Source organism: Cuculus canorus, chromosome 5 (genome assembly GCF_017976375.1).
Source record: "Cuculus canorus isolate bCucCan1 chromosome 5, bCucCan1.pri, whole genome shotgun sequence".
NCBI classification, from domain to species: Eukaryota; Metazoa; Chordata; class Aves; order Cuculiformes; family Cuculidae; genus Cuculus; species Cuculus canorus.
The window spans coordinates 62,093,102-62,109,021 of record NC_071405.1 but is presented as its reverse complement, the minus strand read 5'-3'; positions in this window follow the sequence as shown (position 1 = coordinate 62,109,021).

The following is a 15,920-nucleotide window of genomic DNA, read 5'->3' as shown; positions in this document are numbered from 1 at the left end:
CTTAAGAAAAGTCCAGTCATAGAAGTGTTATGTTCTCTTTACAAAAACTTGGCATCTTAATAACAACTGAACAACTCTTGGACAACTTGGAAATGCCAAAACCCATATTTTTCTGCTTTTATATAATCTTTTCTGAGTCTGCGCAGCCCTGGACATTTGTAATAGCTTTCCTTGAAATTTGAAGAAATCTGATTATTTCATGGTTATAGTAACTCAGAAATAATCCTCGTCTTATAAAGGACAGAACATTTTGAAAGAGGGTTTTACAATCTCTTGACAATTTGCAGATTTTAATGATATCAGATATGTAAAATTTTTACCTGAAATGTAGCCTTATAGGCTCATTTGGCTATTTATGTTTGCTATCAGAGAGACAAAAAAAAAAAAATGTACAAATATGCATTTGGAGCCTACCATGTACTTTTCTTGATCTGCCACCATGATCAGCACTACTTAAATTAATCAATCCTAGGCTGGCTACCTGTGATACAGACTGAATGAAGATAGAATCATAGAATTATTAAGGTTGGAAAAGATCTCTAAGGTCATCAAATCTCCCAGAAACTTCTAGGAGTATTTTAGGCAGATTTCCTTGTTGATGCTGAGGTATTCTACAGTAGCATCTACAAATCCACAGTGCTTCATTGTGGAAGACAACAATTTGGCCTTTTCATTCATGTCTTCACCACCTCTTAGCTGGCCTGGAGAGTGTATTTGGAGAATTTTAACTTCAGCAAGTAACGCAAATAATACAATCTGCCATACTCCTAATTCTGTTTCCTGCTTTACTTCAGGGCCTGACCATTTCCATACTGCATATGTAAGTTTGCTCGTGGGTCTTTTTCCTTTTTTCACACTAAAATATTTAGATCGCAACGTTGAGGTCCAGAGGAGATCAAAGCCAACTGCCAAGTAGTATGGCTACAGTGATGAAAATAGGGTGGACACAAACAGTCTTCACATTGTGACAGGAAGGCCACGTTTTTTTTTTTTTTCCTGCCAGTGACCCACGAAGACAATATGAAACCTACCTTCTTTCCCGGCACTGACATAGATTTCAAAATCAAGGAGCAGGATATTAAAGAGTGATGGATTTTCAGCATCCACATTATCCTGTGATGTACTTACTCTGGTAAGGATAAAGCAGATCTTTATGGGACAGTTCTGGATCAAGGTATTATTTCCATAGAGAGTTAAAGACTATTGGCATAGTCCAGCGCAACTACAATGTGCACTGCAGTCAGTATTTTCCAGCTAAATTAAAGTAATGTATAAACAAAATAAAGAAACAAGGCACTGTTCCCATAGACAAGAGAATTAGAAAATAAACAGGAAAGGTCCTGTTTCTTACTACCCTACTAGAAGCTCACAGTGATTACTTTGATATGCAAATATATGTGTAAAATAGAATAGTCCTACCATACTGTGCTGTTTGATAAATAACAAACTCATAGAAATTCACACAGCTTGAATAATACTTTAGGAATTTTTCAAAAAATCCCTGTTTGCTTCTAAGAAAAAATATATCAATGGCAAATATTCCTGAAGTCAATGGGAGATTCCAAAATAGCTTTCACATGGCCCAGGATCAAATCTGAAGTTTGGATTTGTCCTAAGGCATTACAGTTCTCCACAACTGTAAACCTCAGATTTTTCATCAAAAATTGAAAAGAGAGTGTAAGGGAGAGCAAGGGTGAGATTAGGAAGACAGGGGTAGGCAATTATACAGGAAACATCCCTTCAAACTACATAAATTACATGTCATTTGGCATACACTTTTTCAAGTGATATTTAATTAAAAGAAATGAATAACATTCAAGTTTAATTTAGCATAACAAATTATATTAGCCTTATGATATGATAAGAACATATATTACTATTTCCAACACTTTTTTCAGGGAATTTATTCTATTCTATGAACATTATTCTTGTTCTTCATATCAGAAAAGGAACATATCTTATTGTTCTCTAATTACAGATAAAAGAGAAAATTTGGATAAGCATGTTATGTTATGCTGTCCCAAATTTTCAAAACAGGGAAACAAAGATCTGAAGTTGGAATTGTCCAAGTTCACATAGTAAGTGAAGTGACAGATGCGAAGGAGTCTGTAGGACTCCACAGGATTTGCAAACAGGCTGCTTAATCATTAGAACATGATATTTTAGATATTGAATAACTCACAGGTATTTCCAAACAACAGGACTGAGTTTTTCTCCTTTTTTTTTTGGCAGGAATAAATTAGGAAACAAAATATTCCCAGTGCAGCTGATCCTTTAGTGATCAGGAGAATGATCAAAATGTGCACAGCAAGAAAATACATCTTAAAGTTCTGTTATTAAAATTTCAGGATAAATAGTGAATATACAGAGATCATGGACTTCTCTGTTGGCAATACTGATTTTCGAAGGAAATTAGCTCAAAAACTTTCACAGAATCATTGAAATGTTTAGGTTGGAAAACACCATTAAGGTCATCAAGTCCAACCTTTAAGCTAGCACTGCCAACTCCATCCCTAAACTATATCATGTCCCTAAGCACCACATCTACACACCTTATCTAAATACTTCCAAGGATGGTGACAGAATCACATCCCTGGTCAGCCTGTGCTGATGCTTGACAACCCTTTCAGTGAAGAATTTTTTCCTTGTATCTGATCTAAACCACACTGGTGCAATTTTAGACCATTTCCATTTGTCCTATCACTTGTTACTTGGAAGAAGATACTTACACCCATCTTGCTAAAACTGCCTTTCAAGTAGTTGTAAAGAACAATAATGTCTCCCCTCAGCCTTCTTTTCTCTAAGCTAAACAACCCCAGTTCCCTCAGCTGCTTCTCATAAGACTTTGACTCTGGACCCTTCACCAGCATCGTTGCCCTTCTCTGGACATGCTCTAGCACCTCAATGTCTTTTTTGTAGTGAGGAAATCAGGTTAGTCAGGCAGGACTTGCCTCTCCTAATCCCATGCTGACTGTGTGTGATCACCCTGTTGACACACAATGGCACTCAAGACAACCTTCTCCAGAGGCTTTACCAGCACTGAGGTCAGACTGACTGGCCTGTAGTTCCCTGGATCCTCCTTGTGGCCATTCTTGTAGATGGGCATCCCATTTGCTAATCTCCAGTCAGCTGGGACCTCCCCAGGCTGGACTCCATGATCTTAAAGGCCTTTTCCAACCTAAACAATTTGATGTTTCTATGACCTAGCAAAAAAAATCTCTTTAACAATGTATTGCTTTGAATTGAAATACATCTTTAAGGGAAAAAAAAAAAAAAAAAGAATTGAATTGTCGGAATTGTTACAATCATTAATTTACTTAAATGTTGGGGAAAACGTCCAGGGAAGTTGTGGATGTCCCCTCCCTGGAAGTGTTCAAGGCCAAGTCGGATGGGGCCTTGAGCAGCCTGGTCTAGTGGGAGGTGTCCCTGCCCATGGCAGTGGAGTGGGAACTAGATGATCTTTAAGGTCTCTTCCAACTCAAACCATTCCATGATTCTACGATTATTATACTCTGGATTTGAGTTAGTTTGCTATTATTTTGTATTTACATCTATTCAGAGAAGATACTTAAAGAGCAACAATGGTAAAATTGGAGACCATAAGGCACTATGAGATTTTAAAGCATTATGTAGGCAGGCTTTAGGGCCCTACATACAATACCAGAGTAATGGGCACACTGATTTATTTGTGGCTACAGCAGAATAAAAACACACTAAAAACAAAAAGCAGATGCTTCTTCTAACACTTCCCAATAGCAATGTGGATTTTATGAACAGTTTCAACATGATCAACTCTAAAATACAGGTACAAGCCTATTATAGTTATCTGAGTTAATTTTGTAAAAAGATTTTTTACTTAGTTGACAAAACTGAGCTGATAGTTTGAAAAAATTAACACTGAATCCTATTGATGGCCAAAGAATTTTGAAAATCATGAAGAAGACACATACTGTTAATAGCTTAGGTGGTGAAGAAAAATACTCGGAGACAAAATGATATTAAACTGTATTAAGTGTGTGAAAAAAGCAATAGCTTTAGCCTGGACAAGCAGCACTTCTTTTATACATCTTTATGCTAGGCTATTGCACATATTGCTGGAATGATAGAACACTGGCAGGAGTCTGCCTTTCATGAAGCATAAAAAAGGAAAAATACCTACAAGAAAGACTGGGTGGAAAAATGAAATGGATGTTTATTAGTTGAAGCCTTTGATGCAGGTAAGCTATGCTGAAACCTGCTAAAATCAAAACCAGATTCTTTGTTCCTACACCTTGTCTGCAGCTTCTTACAACTAGTAATTTGCAAATAATGATGCAGACTTGGAGAAAAAAGTTTTAAATACTGCAGTGCTACACTGGCATGGAATAAGTCTGAAATGCAGGTAGTGATTTTATTGGTGAGATTCACACTTGATTCAGTTCCTCAAAGTAACTGAAAAGGAATCAGGTTTTCCATTGTTTGAAAAGATGTCATGTAAGAAAGAAAGATAAACATTATCTGCTCAAAAAATGTAATATTCTTGTTTTTCAACTGTAATATTATTAAGAAAGCCCGTAAATACAATCTTACCATGCTCATTGTAATTATTTTTTTTAAAAAACCTTTCCATATGAGTTTCCCAGTTCTGCACTTCCAATGAATTTCTGATGAACTTCATGTGCCTTTCCTACTTTTTGTTTGATTTATAATCAGATCACCCTAAGACCCTTGCAACCCACTCCTTTTCAAAGCTTTCAAAGCTTAAATATGCTGGAAGAAAAATAATCTGAGGGGAGATTCTTTAAAACTTTCTCCATGATACAGAAACTTTTAGCCCTAATGCTAGAAATTAAGTATCCAAAGAGGAATAAAAAAAATTTCTTTCTCCTATTATAAGAGGCTGTGAATATAAACTCAGCAAAAAAGTTTTGCAAAATATTGAAGAAAAAAAAAATATGAAAATGTTTCACAGGGGGACAAAAATTTTATAAATGAGTCTCATCAAGAAATTTGTCTTATACACTACTTCAGCTCCCAAGTTTACTTTTCCAGTAAAAGAAAAACGTACTTCCAACAGGAAGCCAGTCTTTATCATATATGAACTCTCTCTTTGGGTTGTGGAGAGGACCACTTTCTAGTATGGACTGCAAAGAGTATCAAAGATATCTGACATGGCTACAAACTCTTTGTGTTTCAGTTTCTTTCTAATTTGTTAACCTCCTAGGATGTCAGCTCTATCACAGAGGGGCAGTTCCGCTATTTTAAATGGATGCTGGAAAGGGCTGGCTTTTAAAAAGGCTTTAAAGAAGGCAAACACAACTCATCTAAAAGTGCTAAAGTGTCCTTGCGAAAAAGTATATTTCTATTAAATGTTATAAAAATGAATGGGTAGAAGCATGCACCGCTGTAGAGAAAAAGCAAAGTTAAAAAGTTGGCAAAAAGGAGATTAAAAGATAGAAATGAAAATTACTCTGTCATTAAAAAGATAATGAAGTTTAAAAGAAATTATAAAAAAGTAATTTCAGAGAACACTTTATGAAAAATGCAGTGCAACTCAAGCCAATAAAAATAAAGTAAGTTTTTGAATAGGAATAGTTACTAATTAGATATTGTTAAAGGCAAAATTAACATCTCAGCTTTATGGTCTGACAAATAAAAACAAAAAAATGGCTTTCTTAGCATTGCCTGATTTTATTGGCAATCAAGATACAATAGCATAACAATATTAGATGCTATTTTTTCAATCAACAGTCCAAAGCAGTACAGCAGTGAATCATGCATGGACATCAATAGAAAAAAAAAGGAACTTAGAATCCGTAACATGTATATCATAAATGTGTTTCTACACATTTGGTACTTCCAGGTAACAGCCTGGTATCCTGGAACCCATCATAAGATGATTTGAACTTGACACACACAAAGGCAGCTGCATCTCCAGCACTTCCTTTTCCTGTTGTTTGAGAACCATCAGTTCAGTCACTGCCAGATTGAAGGTCTGGAGTCCACAAACTCTTGTTCACATTAGTAACTCCTTTAATGTCAGTAAAGGTATTTGTATGATTAAGCAATGGGAATGACAGTCTTCTTTGGTCCCTTTCAGCAATTATTATTAAATTCCTAAAAGAACAGGATGGAAAGCCATAACAAATATCTTTCTGTTATCTTTCCACAACTAACAAATTCTCACTTAACTGCTAGCAACATCTTTACCATATACATTTCAAATAACAGCACTTTAAAAACCAGAGTAAATGATAACAAAACCCCTTCCTGTTATCAAGTGCTATCAGTGTTCTCAATACTATATATACATTGCCTTTACTGCAAGGAGTTTGGACTCCCCATCACAGATGATAAAAAATACTTCGGAAAACATTCTGTTCTACCTGCTGATACTGACAAGGAGAATGCCATATGAAACCCATGAGATAAGTTTTCCAGCCCAGCAGCCCAGATATTGTCTCAACTATTTTGTTTTCTTCTTTTTTATTTTCTTTCCCTTTGGTAAAGTATTAAAAAGACTTTGCTGAAAAATTCCATATCGTAGGGAGGATATGAATTAAAAGTGATGTATTTTTTGAATAATTTTCCTTCTTTTGCAGTTTGTCATCAGCTACAGCTCATTCACAAAACTGGGATATATTCAAAGAGCATACATACCATAGGATATGCATATGCAGGGGAAGAAATAGTTATAAAAAAGTAAACACTGAATTAAAGCATCTGCAATTCAGAAAAAAACATATGAAAACATATAACATTAAATATTACCAAAAATACAGTGAAAAATTAGGAATAGAGGAAGAGAATAAAAAATAAGAACGGTGACAAAGATAGGGGTCTTACAGGCCATGGATGACACAAAGGCAACATCCTCGTTTGTTATACATCACTGCAAGTTTAGCCTTCAGCACTGGTGAGTAGCAGCATGACTATTAATCTTATAAAAACTGCCAAAGAAACTTCCCAAAAGAAGAACAAACAACAGCCATTAGGAATTTTATTGTCAATCTGAAAGAGCTGACTGCCAGGAAATGTCGCTATAAAAAATAAAATATAGCTTAAATCCCTCATTTGCCTAAGCTTGCAGGAAATGAGAAACTTTCAGAATGGAAATGTCAACTAATGATGGCATTTCTATAGTCTGTTTGTGACTAAGTGCAAACAGAGGGTCTCCATGTTGTTTCCTTGTTTCACAGTTTACTAATCTGTGCTGATAACAATACTACAGCTCACAATGAAAATGTGATTTATTTGCAGAGTATTTTTTCTGTTTGAAGGATCCATTGAAATCCTGACTACTAGCTTCAAAGTAAAATAGAATATTGTTCTTATTTTTCTCAATAATATTGCAAAATATGCTTTGAGGTGATATTTCCAATTCATAATTCCCTCTAGAAACAACATTTAAGAAATATTTTAAACATACTAGATGAGCTCTCCCTAAGTTTTATGGCAGTTATACATGTTAAGGCTTTTTTGTTTGATGCTAGCCCAAAATCTTCTTGTCTTAATGCCATATCTTCCATGTACCTGAGGTGCACACTGTAATGTGAGAAAGCTTGTACCCCCTGCCTGGGCAGGATGAAAGCTGGACAGTCATGCTATGCTGCTCTGGGAATTTCATGCGGCGGAGTGAAACCATGCATAATGGAGGTGAAAGGATGTGGTTCATACAGAGGGCATATGTGAGGTCAGAGCCAGGCACCCTCAGGGAATCCTCTTGTGAGCTCAGAGGTGCTGTTTTCAGGGCACCCAGAGGGGACCACTAAGCTCTGTATGGTCTGAATGGTCAGGAGACGATGTCCTAAAGGAAACCTCTGAGAATGCTGTAATTGGGTAGAGTAGATGCAGTCATTAGATCTCTGCATAATAACCAGCAGCATTACATCATGCTGACTTGCTATTCACAGCCTGATTAAAAGGCCTAGTGACAGATGAGAAGACAATCCTGTGACAACCTTCCTTCATGTTATTTTGTAATATATACCAGCTTACTATTTCGGTCTGCTGTTGTGAGCAGACAGTACTCATCACTTCATTCTTTTTCATGCTCTTTGACCATGAAATAAAAAACATGATGTATCGAGGAAAAAAAAAAAAAAAAAGAGAAAAGAGATTGTCTTATTGTCTTATTGAAGACTGGCTCACTAAAACACTTTTCTTTTCTAGGGAAAGGTGGCTTCCAGTGAAATTTTCAATTATTTATTTTTCTTTGTCAGTTGTTTCTTTGTCTAACAATCTCAGCCACTTCTTGCCATGAATTTGTACACAGAACTTTGTGTAACACTGTTATTTTTATTTCCATATGTAGACTGGTGAAGAAAACACTGCCATTAATAATTTCTATTTGTCTAGAAAAGCTAATCTTTAAATCCCTTTTTGAGGGCTGGTCTATAAGCTACTGCATCAAGGCAACCTTTAGTGCTTCCACTTTATTCTGGCTGTTTCTCTGGTGCTATTCAAAGTCTCAATGAAAAGCCCCTCTTGCAGTTCTCCAGTTAAAACAACAAAGCACTGCCTATGTTTCTTCTTTAACACAGCTCCAAGGATTTATTCTTTGCCTCTTTATTCTTCTTTTTTTCTGAAGTTTGCTTGTCCTTTTCCCCTTGAAAATCTCTTTATCTAAAGCTGAATTAGTTTTTGCAGCTGGTTGGCAAACTGCCATAATTTGCTGCTTTGACACTTATTTGTCAATTTCCAGTTGCCTTCAAACTTTTTACTTTTCTTAGCTTCCATTTCTTTTTACTCTTTCACAGTTTCACTGATTTAAGTTTTACTTGTTTTAATAGAAAAGCAGAGAAAAATCCTTCCCGGGAGGGAGAAAAAGACCCATTCTCTACCGTGACAAAGAAAGCAAAAATACTATGAGATGTACCCATTGAAAGCTTTGAAATAACAAACTTTGTGCTCTGTACAGACACACATACTCTGATCCTACTTTCAGGAAGGCAGTAAATCTGCTACAGAATTTATGTTATGTCCTAAGAGACAAGAAATTTGTAGATCCATTTTTATATAATATTTAGACTTTTCACAGGCTACTATTTTGCTTTGTTTCATCTTAGGTAGTTCACTGTAGTTTTTAAACACTACAGACTAATGATTATTTAATTATTTTGAACACATCTGCGGTTTAATTTCTCATCTTAGGGTGCATATAAAAATCACTAACCTTCACCTTGGGTTTCTACTCATAAACCTATTAATTTGTTAAACTATATGTTAATACATTTTAATGAGAATTAAAAAGCAAGACAATTTTGATTTGTTTTATTCTTTGAAACTTAAAAGAACTTCTTCTCTTATGTATAGTTTACTATGAGTGTTGCATTTCAAGCATCTGAAAGACTGTTGTACCAGCCGAGACAGAAGGATATAGAAAGAGCTTCTGTAAACAATAGCACCTTCCCAGGCATTGAATATCAGCATAGTGGCCTACTACATAATTCCACCCACTCAAATAATAAGAACAGTATATTTAACAAAACTATCAAGGAGTAAGCTACCAAATATCACATATTCCTTTTCTGTTCTTTAGTGTTCAGTTTTTAATCTCTAGAGCACAAGCATAAAGCTCCCCCATTAGGCTGAGCCCTTCCTTTCTGCTGTGACTACTATAGAATCATTATTACAATTACTGTTACTAATTATTACTGTACTAATTACAAATTACTAATATATGGGGACCGCACCTATATGGGATAGAGTATTTCTCCTGCTGTCAGAATGCAAATAGTAGGTATTTTCACCATCCTTACAGCCACAGATTAGTGGAGTGGGTTAGAGCGCTGTATACATTATCAGGTCTTGGCAGTCTGAATAGAGTTAAAGCAGTTGAAAAGAAAGACATATCTAAAGAAGAGGAAAACAGGGTTATGGCTTTCAGTAGCCTTTCTTATATGTGAGGTCCTATAAATTGGCCGCCTCACTGTGAAGTGGTGAATACTGGCAGCAGCTGTCCGGTAAGTGGAAATGTAAGTAATGATTACCCTTGTGGTCTGAGTTACTTCAGGGCAGTTCCCAGCTGACTTAAACTGTTGAAAGTTACAGCCTCATTAAGTCTCACTTCTTGCATCAAGTATTTCTTTCTATGTATCTGAGACAATGTCTCATTTCTATCATTATCTGTTCAGTGCTGCTCCACTTTTACACATACAGTATCATGCTTTCTTCCTTTTAATTCCTTCTAGTGTTGTGTATAGAAAAAATTTCCCAAAGTCATAGAATAAAAATATTTTATGTTTACCGAAACATTTTAAGACAGACCTTTAAAGCTGAATTAGGTGAAGAACCCAGGCCGATAGATTACCTACGTAAGTCTAACATTAGAGTTTTTAGCTATTTTTAAAATTAAAATAATGTAAAATTGACCTTTTTGGAAAAGAACAAAGTTATAGAAATGAATATTATAATTACACTAAGTGCATCATATGTATCTGGTGTATTACTAGACAATCAAAATACTAACTTCAGAGCAGTGGTGCATTATTTCATTCCATTGCACAGTGTTAAAGCAATTGTTTCAAGCAGATCAATTTTTTTTAAATCATATAAGATGTTTTGAAGAGATTTGACTGCCATAATTTTTTTTAATTTTATCATAATAAATTCATTAAATGTATTTAATACATCAGCAACAATCACAGTAAATCAGTATGAAATTAGTATTATAAAGAGCTTTAAAACACTCATATACTTTGAAACAGTTTTAAAAGTTTTTACATGAAATAACTCTATTTGGATTAGAAAGGATTCTCCTTAAATAAGTTTGAAAAAAAATTAGTTGAAATGATGTCATTTTGTCTCTATTCAGACTTCAGGAGTCTAAATAAAATTTGCAGTTCTCCGATGCATTCATTTTACTTTATTTCAACTTAATCTTTAAGTTAGGTGTTAATAATTAGGCAAACACATGTAGATTTAAGAATAAAGAAGCAGTCAGTATATTAGTTCACATTTCATGTCATTTTTTGTAGGTCTGAAGAAATTATATTTTACAGAGATACAGAGATTTTACATATTTTAAGGTTTATTTAATCTGTACATACAGTACCCTGATAAGCTGGCTGACTTGTTTTCTGTGGAAAAAGCAGAACAGCACTCTCTAGTCAAAAGTGATATGACCATATTTTGGTTAGGGAAGTGGGGAATGAAAACTCATGATAAATTTGATAGGTAATAGCTATAAATGCAGACTAGATCTGGGTGCTTGAGCTTGCAGCCATAATATACTTTTAATGTAATTGTTTTTAAAATAATTTTATATCTGTTTTTCTTAGTGTTAAACTGGAAGGAATGAAGACTCAAGGAGAACCACATTTTGTGATTTTAAACTACAACGTAACAATTAGTATTAGGTTGGTAATATCTGTGTTGACTTACTTTCTCTATCTAAACTCAGTATCTTTTGGCCTTGCTTCTATAAGAAGCCTCCCAACGTTTCCTCATCACAATTTACCTGACGTTGCCACTCCTTTCTCTGCATAATCTTTCATGCTCCATCTTCTTGTTCAGCTCACTCAATTTTGGCGGATTTCATAATTTTACAGGTCAGCTGACAACAGTCATTTTGCTAACCCATTCCATCTACTCATCTTCAACTTTCCAATCACACATTATTCTTTTTTCAATCTTACTCCAATTCTTTTCTTTCATTCTCACACTTCTTACCCCACATGATCCCATTTTTCCTCAAAGTTCCGAGACTTAGTCACCAGAATGCTTAGCTTTTATTTGCAAATTCCTGTCTAGTTGGTTAATTCTAGAAGAATTAAATGGAGCCACTTAATTCAAATTTGAATCTGCAGCACATTTCTGGAAGAGTAACAAGAGATATTTATAAAGACTATAGAAGATCTGTTATGCAACTGGAAAAATCAGTTTGTTTGCCTGAAAGTGGACTGCTTTTTCAAACCTATTTTAGGGGGGAAAAGAGTACAGCCTTAAGGTATCATTATTACAATTTTGGTGTTGACAGCAGAAATTATTCTGAAATTTACAGATGCCAACAAAAATGTACAACCATATAGAAAAGTATCAACAAAACACTGTCAACACAGGGAGTCTCTAAAATATGTAATATCACCAAGAAATATTTTCCAGATTTTGAAATATCACACACTAAAAATGTCTTCCTGCCAAAATACTGCTCTAAAGTATTAGATTTAACTTCCAGTGTTTATCCCTGGACAACACTTCCAGTGAATAAAGCATCTTCTCTGAGTCCTTTTTTCTCCCTCTCACTCTGAAGTAGCCTATCCTGAACATACAGTCTTTTATTTTGCCTAATCAAGTCACATCTTATAAGAAGTCCCTGACATTGCATAAGAGAATATAGAATATAGATTTTTCAGTGAATACTTCTGCATTATCTGGGACAAAACTAAAGAAACAAGAAATAAGCCGACCTTTTCTTCTAGAAGAGGGAGTCTGGCCTCTTACCAAACTCAGGTGGGAAGGAGAGTCCCATAAAAGACAGAGCAGAGAAAGGGACAGGGACTCTTATGAAAAGCTGTGTTTAAGAAGGAAAGCATGCACACAAATTGTTGGGTGTTTTTATTTCATCCAAGCTATAATGTTTGCAGAACTATCTACTGGGAAAAAGAAGACTTGTACACGGTGGTGTATCTTTCTCAGAAAGGTTAGAAGTTCATTCAGAGTAAGAGAAGCTGAGATAACAGCTGGTTTAGGGCCAAAACATTCAAATGGTTGATGGAAATAAAATATTTTTTATCTGAAATAAAGCACTGATAAGGCAACATTTATTCCCATTAGAGAATGATTCAAATGAACTAGCTAAGTAATTTATACTCAGAAGTTGAAAAGGAACAAGTGAATCATTTCCAATTTTATCTTGGGAAACTGGGAAACAGTGAGATTTGCGAACCTTGTCCCATTATTCAGAGAAGGATATAACACAGAATAACAAATTAGCTAGTCTGACCTTTATTTCAGGTACAAGAATGGATTTGTTACCTCGGAACTTTGCTAGTAATGACCTAGAGAATACAATTACAATTATTACAGGTCAGATGACTCTTTTGTGACAACTCTTTCTGTTTGTTTTTGACTGGAGTATAGGGGTTGTACACAAAGTACCTACACTTGGACTTAACTCACTCACTACACGTACTGAAGGGTTGGGTTTTTTTCATTCAAACACTCACATTCTATAAAAGTCACAGGTATAAGCTAGAGACATTAGAAACTCTTCTTTTGATATCCAGGATCTTTTCAGTATTTTTTATTGTCCCAGTTCTAACCACTTTCTACATACATATATTAAGTGGCCTTCAGAATATGATTTCTGGATCCTTGAAGGAGAAGAACAAGGAAAAGATTATGCATAAATTTTACATAAAAATATTTCAAAAAATGAAGTTATTCTAACTTGTTTAGATTTGTTACATGATAGCAGCTTATTTCCAGGGCATGGAGATATAATACAGCCAAATGAAGAGGAATATATTTTGAATTCATAGAATCATAGAATAGTTAGGTTTGGAAGGGACCTTAAAGATCATCTAGTTCCAATGTCCATGGGCAGGGACATGCCACTAGATCAGACTGCCCGAGGCCCCATCCAACCCAGCCTTGGACACCACCAGGGATGGGGCAGCCACAGCTTCCCTGGGCAACCTGTGCCAGTGCCTCACCACTCTCATGGTGAAGAAATTCTCCCTAATGTCCAGTCTAAATCTGCCCCTCTCCAGTTTATATCTGTTCCCCCTCATCCTATCACCACAAGCCTTTACAGATAGGATAGGATAGGATAGGATAGGATAGGATAGGATAGGATAGGATAGGATAGGATAGGATAGGATTAATTCAATTCAAGAAAGCAGCCTCTATATCCAGAATGCCAAAAGCTGCCTAAAAAAAATCCCAAAGAACTAAAAGTAAGTTTTAAGTAATCTAATAGATTACATCCTCAACCTCAGGTTTGTGTGCTTCTGTGAAAATAAGACTAATAAAATCTTAGAACAGATAACAAAGTGGAATGGAGATGGGAAATGCTGGAGAGGATACGCCACCACAGCACTCAGTCCCCAGATGTAGGAAATCAGGCAGGGAAGGGAAGAGACCAGCGTGGCTGAGTTGAGACCAGATGGTCAAACTGAAGAGCAACAGGAAACTACACAGGCAGTGCAAGCAGGGACTTGGAACCTGGGAAAATTATAGGGACGCTGCCCTGCTGTGTAGGGATGGGGTCAGGAAGGCCGAGGCACAGCTGGGGCTGAACTTGGCAAGGGAAGTGAAGACCAACAAGGGCTTCTACGAGTATGTCAATCAGAAAAGGAAGGTTAAAGAGAGTGTACCCCCATTGATGGATGAAAATGATACCTCATATCAACAGATGAGGAGAAGGCTGAGGTACTCAACAATTTTTGCCTCAGTCTTCATTGACAACCACTCTCCTCACGCGTCCTGGGTCAACAAACAACAAGAAGGGGACCAGGGAGGTAAAGCCCCACCACTACAGGGACGATCAGGTTCGTGAACACCTGAGGAACCTGAGCATATACAGGTCTGTGGGGCCTGATGAGATGCAAAGTCCTGAAGGAATTGGCTGATGTGGTTGTCAAGACACTGTCCATGATATTTGAAAAGTCATGGCAGTCAGGAGAAGTCCCTGGTGACTGGAAGAAGGGCAACATTGTGCCCATTTTGAAAAAGGGTAGAAAAGATGATCCCGGGAACTTCCGACCTGTCAGCCTCACCTCTGTGCCTGGGAAGATCATGGAACAGATACTCCTAGAAGTTATGCTAGAGCACGTGGGGGACAGGGAGGTGATTAGAGGCAGCCAGCATGGCTTCACCAAGGGCAAGTACTGTATGACCAACCTAGTGGCTATCTACAATGGGATGACCACAGCAGTGGACACGGGAAAAGCAATGGATGTAATCTATCTGGACTCCTGTAAAACCTTTGACAAGGTACCCCACAACATCTTTCTCTCTAAATTGGAGAGATATGGATTTGATGGTTGACTGTTCACTGGATAATGAATTGGTTGGATGGTTGCATTCAGAGAGTCAACAGCTCAATGTCCAGCCGGAGATCCGTGACAAGTGGTGTCCCTCAGGGATCCATACTGGGACCACTGCTATATAATATTTTCATTGATGATATAGATAGTGAGATTGAGTGCACCCTGAGCAAGTTTGCAGATGACATCAAGCTGAGTGGTGCAGTTGTCACACCAGATGGATGGGATGTCACCTACAGGGACCTTGACAAGCTGGAGAAGTGGGTTGGTGTGAACCTCATAAGGTTTAACAAGGCCAAGTGCAAGGTCTTATACGTGGGTTCAGGCAATCCATAGTTTCAATACAGGATGGGAAAAGATGTGATTGAGAGCAGCCCTGCAGAGAAGAACTTGGGGATGCTGGCTGATGAGAAGCACAACATGAGCTGGTAACGTGCACTAGCATCCCAGAAGGCCAACCGTATCCTGGGTTGCATCAAAAGAAATGCGGCCAGCAGATGATTCTGCCCCTCTGCTCTGCTCTTGTGAGACCCCACCTGCAGTATTGTGTCCAGTTCTGGAATCTCCAGCAGACCTATTCCAACAGTTCCAGAGAAGAGCTACAAAGATGATCAGAGGGCTGGAGCACTTCCCATATGAGGACAGGCTGAGAGAGTTGGGCTTATTCAGCCTGAAGAAGAGAAGGCTCCAGGGAGACTTCATAGCGTCCTTCCAGTACCTGAAGGCCATGTACAAGACAGCTGGGGAAGGACTTTTTACAACGGCATGTAGTGATGGAACAAGAGGAAATCACTTCGAATTGGAAGGAGGAAGATTTAGATTAGCCATTTGGAAGAAATTCTTCAAAATGAATGTGGTGAGACACTGGAACCAGTTGCTCTGTATCCCTCAGGATCCTGAACTCCACCAGTGCCTGATCACTGCAGCCCAGGCTACCTCCAATCTTGA